Raw genomic sequence first — 7,954 nt, forward strand, 5'->3', positions numbered from 1 at the left:
GCTGTATGTGAATTATATCTCAAAAGATATGGAAGGAAAAAAATTAATTGGAAACTTCTTCTTCCACTTTCTTTTCAAAGAAAATTTCAAAATTTCAAAATTTCTTCATTTCCTTATCCTTGCTCTCCTCCCTTCCTTCTCTTCTCTGAGTAAATAAAGCTTTAAAACTTTGTGGAATTCCCTGGTGCTCCAGTGGTTAGGTCTCCACTCTTCCACTGCAAGGGACACAGGTTTGATCCCTGGTTGGGGAACTAAGATCTGTGATGCAGCCAGAAAAAAAAAAAAAAACTTAAAAACTTTTGTATAATGAAATAAGAAATGAATTAAAGTGACTTTTACACATCATAAAATTAATTTCCCCAGCACTGCTGTAGGCAAAAACTTTCAAATGTATATAACTTTATTCATTTCAAATCATTCCCTACATATTTTAAAGTATGTATCTTAAATATATCAAGTTAAAGTATCATATCAGTATAATTCAATTAAATACACGAACTCACAATCATATCTTTATTATGAAATGTTAGGACAATGAAAAGCTTATTCCTATAGAAATTGTGCTATAAAACTAGTAAAATTCAATCATAAAATGCTAAATCAAGCCCAAATGTGGTGTCGTCTTTTTGTGAAGTTAATGTAATGGATCGGACAAGCATGTGTAGCTATCAGGCCAAACATCAAGGGTCTAGCTTTAAAAACCAAAAACATCAAGATCCAAGCTAATGGTTTAAATCACTTGGTGCTGGTTGGCCATTCTACCTTATGTAGCCATGAGAATGATTCGGGGTCCCATGGCTAGCTAGGATTTCAAGGCCATGTATAAAAATCCAGAATCTCCTCATTGGTTTATACATGTTTCCTTTTCTCAGTTTGAAGAAATTGGGCCACCTTAAGTCTCCTTGCTTTCTGAAACACTTGCCTCCTATTTCACTCTGCCCTCCACTACCCAACACCATCTGTCCATGGAAGATAAAAACTTAGCCAAGATGGGCCACAAATATTAGGTCTTGTCTAACTTGTAACTGTGTCCCATGAAATGTAAACACTCGATTTGCATACATACTATATCTTTATTCTTACATTCAGTTAGGTATCATTTTTCCCAAAGGGATTATGGTAACTCCACCTCTGCCAACAAAGAATTCATGTCAAAACATATCAGATATGCCAAAATGTTATATAAGCTGACAATATTATCTTCTATCGCATTGTCATTAACTACTTTTATTTTAACTAAAGCAGTTGAGAACATTTCATTTTACTTTTCTAGACCCTGCCCCACAGGTGCTTGGAAAATTTTCTTTCAACCTTTTGTATTTTCTATGTCACCTTTCAACCTTTTGTATTTTCTATGTCACCTTCTATTTTACTCTTCCCTACCTCTGGTTCCCTCTTTCAACAGCTCCGGAATTCACTTCACGCATTATGCATCCCCATGGATGGCAGCACTGGCAGGAATTCTTATTAGCTATTCAGTAGTTGTTTGAACAGTTGTAAAAGTCTCCCGGATATTTCCATGCATTTGTGAGCATCCTAACCTTTAGCTCCTAAAGACACTGTTGTCCAAATCTACACAGTACAAAGACTCTTCATATTACTGGTAATCCATCTGTTTATTTTGTATGGCAATAGCTTCTTTAGAAAAATTGCACGTGATCTCACTGAGCTACAGTGAAGTTGTTCCCGCATACTACAATGTTTTCCCTAGTTGGCATTTTCTGGAAATCTGAAAAGGTACGTCTATTGAACTGAACTATGGAAGTGACTGTTAGTGTACTTGTTTTCTGACTAGATATTAATTGGAACTATCCTGATAAGTTTTTAATTTCTTTATGCATTTATTTTATCCTACAAGTAAACGTAAAGTTTCTGGATCAGCAAGACTATTGTAGCAATAAACACATCAGTTCCTCATGCCTCAATCTGTTCCCCTTCTGAAGCTGTATTATGATTAGGCCCATGGCACAAAGGATTTCTCTTGTGCCATAGGAGAAGAACCCTAGACTTATGAATCCAGCAGTTTAAATAGGAATAGGACAGTTGTTTAGTTGCCACCTCACCTCCTGGGAGAGGGAAAGAAAACTGCTCCACTGGAATGTAAATGGCTGGCTCCATGACCCAGAGTTTCATCCATCTTTGAATGTGAACAAATTTTCTCAGGGAGAGAAAAGGGAAAGTCCCTACCACAGAATGAAAGCAACTGATTCCAGGGAAATAAGATTTATTACTCTTTGAATGGGAGCAAATCATTCTAGGTCTAACACTTTTTAACTTCCAAGGCTTGTCCTTTAATTCAAGTTGAAGATTTATTTGCTCAGAAAGTACTAACTAGGCAGAAATATTAAAATATTCATTTCTGCAAAGTACCTTGTGTACACCGAGTAAACTTGAGTATAGGATCAGACAGCCATAGATATATTAGGTCAGAGATAAGTTAACTACAATCTCCAGATACTACTTTTAAATCTGAGAAGCAACTTAATCTTCATCTGCTGAGCACCATCAGGCCACAATACTGAGTTCTATACCAGGTAGTGCAGATTACACAGGTCTAGCATTTTGTAAGGACATATATGTCATACCTCACCTTTCTGCTAAGCATCTCTTCTGTAAACAAGAATATGGATAAATGAAAAAATGATATGTTAACTTCTCTCCCAAAATAATAGTTTTCTCACATTATTTATTCCTTGACAGAACTTTAAATTAATTACCATTATAATGTATCTGTAAGTCACACAATACAAACTATAATGTCTTTAGAGTTCATAGGTATATTGCTATCTGTGGCTCAGTAAAATATTTTCTCCGTAGGCTTATTCTTTTAAAAATGAATGAATAAGTTCAATGGATTTCATGAAGAATGTAGTCTATTTATATTGGGAGTTTATATGAAAATATATCATGTGTAAACTAGGTCTAGAAAGATCACCATAATAGATGTTTAGGAGTTACGCTAAGATAAACTTCAGAGAGTGGGAGAGGTCATAATCTTCAAGACCAAGTGAGTGATGCCTCTGCTAGGGCCAGTTAAGTCAGATGGTATCAATAGGTACTAATTCAGGAAAAACAAGATCAAGACCAGGAATTCCAAAGAAAGATAAAACCAAGGTCCAAGCTTCGTAACACCCACCCCATCTGCTTGAATTACACCTTTGGAATGAGTGCAAAGATCATTCTGAAAAAAGGCCTCTCTCTTATTCTGTCTACCTTGAAATATAATTGAAATACATTAATTTATACTTTTTTTTATTGGAGTATAACTGCTTTACAATGTTGTGTTAGTTTCTGCTGTACAACGAAGTGAATCAGCTATATGTATTAATTTACACATATTTAAAAGGCACAATTTTATGAGTTTTACTACATGTATACATCCAGAAAACTAATATCCTAATCAAGATACCAAACATTATCATCAGCCCCAAAAAGTTTCCTCATGCTCCTTACTAATTTATCCCTTTATAATTGTCCGCAGCCAAACACCGATCTAATTTTAGTCATCATAGATCAGTTTTCACTGTCTATAATTTTATATAAATTGAATAACACAGAGGTATTTTTTTGTCTTTTTAAAAACAATGTCCTACGTTTATTCGTATTATATTCAGAAGCACAAAGAAAACAGAGCTTCTTTATTTTCAATTTACGGATGCAACGTTCACCTGAGGCGCCCCCCCACCTCCACAAACACACACACACACACACACACACACACACACACTCACTCCTGAGTGTCTGGGCAAAGGAAGGTGGTGGAGGCCAATACAGAGTAATAAATTTATTCCAGGATGGTAACATTTGTCCATTATAATAGATTGCATGTATTTTAAATTTACATATTTTCTTTCAGATCATTCAGTTCTCTCAGATCCACCTTTTCCCCTGCTCCTCTCGAAATCTGATTGCTCCTCTCCAAGCCAACCTGGAGTGACTGTGAAAGTCACAAAACTTAAGCTTCAAAACCCTCACTTGCATAAGTCCCTTCCAGGGCTCTCTAACTGACTCACAAGGTGATATATTTTTACAAAATTTGAAAATCAATATATAGTAACCACAATTGATGAGGACCATTGGATGTTTCCACTCTCATTTCCTCTTTGTCACTGTTCCCCTTTGGTTTGCTAGTGCTGGCATGGCCAATGGAAGTTTTGGAATTTGCCTATGGACACTTAGCTGAGAATATATATAGTCTAAATATAGGGTAATATATTTTTGTAGTTTTCAGTAATTTCTGTGTAGGTAAATTATTTATAACAGTCTTGAAAGGCTTCTAGGAAAAATGTAGTCAGTTTAGAGAGTACTTAAGTATTTAGGGCGACTTGAACTGTCCTGAAATTTTGAAGCACACATATGACAAAACCTTGACAGAGGGCTTTCCAGATTTGATGGCAATGATAAAAAAAAACTCATGGTATTACTAAACTATAAGTTGTGAAGTCGAAACGAACTTTTCTTAAACTGATGCTATTTTTTAAGAAATTAATTTTAAATAGACAATTTTTGAGATATAACATAATGATTCGATTTTTGTATAGTTTGCAAAATGATCACCACAATAAGTCTAGTTAACATCCATTACCACACATAATTACAAATTTCTTTTCTTTTGATGAGAACATTTTAGATCTACTCTTTTAGCAACTTTCAAATATACAATACAATATTATTAACTAGAGTCACCATGCTGTACATTACATACCCATGACTTACTTTATAGCTGGAAGTTTGTACCTTTTGATCCTATACACTCATTTCACCCATCCCTACCCCCCCACCTCTGGCAACCACCAATCTTTTAACTATGAGTTCAGTTTTCATTTGTTTGTTTCTTGAGATAACATATAAGTGAGATCATATGGTTTTGCCTTTCTCTATGACTTACGTCACTTTGGATAATGTCCTCGAGGTCCATTTATGTTGTCCAAAATGTCAAGATTCTTTTCATTTTTATGGCTGGATTTTTTAGATAGATTGGTAGGTAGGTAGATAGATAGATAGATAGATAGAGATATCACATTTTCTTTATGCATTCATTCATCAATGGACTTATATTGCTTCCATGTTTTGGCCATTATAAATAATGTTGCAAAGAACATGGGGGTGCATATTTCTTTTCCAGTTAGTGTTTTCCTTTTCTTTTTTTTTTGCGGTACGCGGGCCTCTCACTGTTGTGGCCTCTCCCATTGCGGAGCACAGGCTCCAGACGCGCAGGCTCAGTGGCCATGGCTCATGGGCCTAGCCGCTCCACGGCATGTGGGATCTTCCCGGACCAGGGCACAAACCCGTGTCCCCTGCATTGGCAGGCGGACTCTCAACCACTGTGCCACCAGGGAAGCCCCGTTTTCCTTTTCTTTAGATGAATATCCAGAAGCAGAATTACTGGATCATTAATACTTCTGTTTTTAATATTTTGAGAAACCTTACTGTTTTCCATACTGGCTGTACCAATTTATATCCCCACCAATGGTGCATAAGTGTTCCCTTTTCTCCACATCTTTGCCAAAACTTGTTATTTCTAGTCTTTTGATAATAGCCATTCTAAAAGGTATAAGTTGATATCTCATTGGGGTTATAATTTACATTTACCTGATGATTAGTGATACTGAGCACCTTTTCATGTACCTGTTGGTCATCTGTTTGTCTTCTTTGGGAAAATGTCTATCCAGGTCCTCTGGCCACTTTTTATGTTGAACTGTTTTCTTGTTATTGAGTTGTGTGAGTTCTTTATATATTTTGAATATTAACTCTCTATGAGATATAATTTGCAAATATTTTCTCCCGTTTGGTAGATTGACTTCATTCTGTTAATGGTTTCCTTTGCTGTGCAGACGCTTTTAAGTTTGATGTAGCCCTGCTTGTTTATTTTAGCTTTTTTTGCTTGCCCTTTTGGTGTTAAATACAAAAACATCATTGCCAAGATTGATGTCAAGGGGCTTATTCCCTATTTTTCTTCTAGGTGTTTTATGATTTCAGATCTTACATTAAAGTCTTTAATCCATTTTGAGTTAATTTTTGTGCATGGTATAATATAGTGGTCCAGTCTCATTCTTTTGCATGTGGCTATCCAGTTTTCCCAACCCCATTTATTGAAGAGACTCTCTTTTTTCCACTGTATGTTCTTAGCTCTTTTGTTGTGAACTAATTGAGCATATATGTGTGCATTTGTTTCTGGGCTCTCTATTCTCTTCCACTGATCTATGTGTCTGGTTTTATGTCAATACCATACTGTTTTGACTACTATATCTTTTTAATATAGTTAGAAATCAGAACGTGAGATGCCTCCTGCTTTGTTCTTCTTTCTCAAGATTGCTTTGGCTCTTTGTGGTCTTTTATGTTTTCATACAAATTTTAGGATAGTTTATTTCTGGGGAAAATGCCATTGGAATTTTGATAGAGACCGCATTGATCCTACAGACTGCTTTGGGTAATATTGAGAATTTAACAATATTAATTCTTTCAGTCATGAGCACAGAATATCTTGATGTATATCTGTGTCTTCTTCAATATCTTTCATTAATGTCTTATAGTTTTCAGTGTATAGGTCTTTCACCTCCTTGGTTACCTTCATTTCTAGGTATTTTCTTCTTTTCAATGCTATTGTAAGAGGGATTTTTTTTTTTCATTTCCATTTCTGATAGTTCATTTTTAGTGAGTAGAAATGCAACACTTTTGTATATTGATTTTGTATTCTGAAACTTTACTGAATTTGTTTATTCTAATTTTTTGATGGAGTCTTTAGGGTTTTCTATATTTAATATCACGTCATCTGCAAATAGTGAAAGTTTTACTTCTTCTTTTATGATTTGGATGCCTGTTTCTTTTTTTCACTCCATAGAATGATTTTGAGATTCATCCATGTTGTTGCATGTAATAGTAGTTTACTCATTTTTATTACTGAGTAGAATTCCATTGTACGGTTATAGAAATATTTTGTTTACCACACTGTCTTGCTTATAGTACCTTTACAGTAACTTAAGTCTTGAAATCAGAGAGAAATACTCTGACTTGGTTTTTTTCTTTTATTTTCTTTGAATATTCTAGTACTTTGTTTTTTATATTTAGTATTAGCTTGTCAATTTCTACCAAAAAGTTTGATAAAATTTTTACTGGGATTCTACTGAATATAGAAAAAAATAGAAAAATTTAAGAAAAGTTGACATTTTAACAATACTAAAGTGACATCAGCATCAAGGTGACATAAAATGTCCCTTCTTTTCATTCCCCTTTTTAACAACTAAAAATCAATATCCATCACAAACAAGAAAATCTCTTTGGGAGTTGTGGAATCCAGCACCATATTACCAGCAACCCAAGAAAAGTCTAACCCACCTGTGCAGCTGGTAGGCAGACACACCTCCGTATGGGCTGTGGAACCAGCAGAAGCCATTGAAACTGTCCCAACTCTTCATAGCTGCAACTAGGAAAACCTGGGGAATGCCGATGTGGTCTGACACCTGTGGATGAGAAAGGCTTTATAGAGTAGAAGTCCAGCCATCTGGAAGGGAGATTCCAGCACACCACTGGAGAAAAGAAAAATACGAGTTTGAACACACTAGAGAGGATCCCGGTATACCAGTGCTGCCCCTGTACTGTATTGTACACATAACATTTTGGTTAAGGTGGTAGATCTCCTATTAAGTGTTCTTAATAAAGCAATATTTCAATAAATAAAACTTCATTTTTTCACATGTGCAATACTTTGTATTAGTTATTTCATAATTTAGGCAAAAACAACCATCAAAACCTTTTGATAAAAGTTGTTTTTCTCTCAAATTTTGAAAAGTATACCGGGGGTCATACAGACTGTTTTAAGGTAAATATGATTCTTTATGGGTTCAAGCGCTCCTACCCAAGTATGGGAAAAAAATTGATTTCTGCCAGAATCAAGAAAACTCAGAGAATGAGGATGTTGGAGGCAGTTTCAGGAGGTGACAAATCAAAAAGAATG

The sequence above is a fragment of the Monodon monoceros genome, unplaced genomic scaffold (assembly GCF_005190385.1).
Source record: "Monodon monoceros isolate NGI ecotype Baffin Bay Population unplaced genomic scaffold, NGI_Narwhal_1 Super_Scaffold_4, whole genome shotgun sequence".
NCBI classification, from domain to species: domain Eukaryota; kingdom Metazoa; phylum Chordata; class Mammalia; order Artiodactyla; family Monodontidae; genus Monodon; species Monodon monoceros.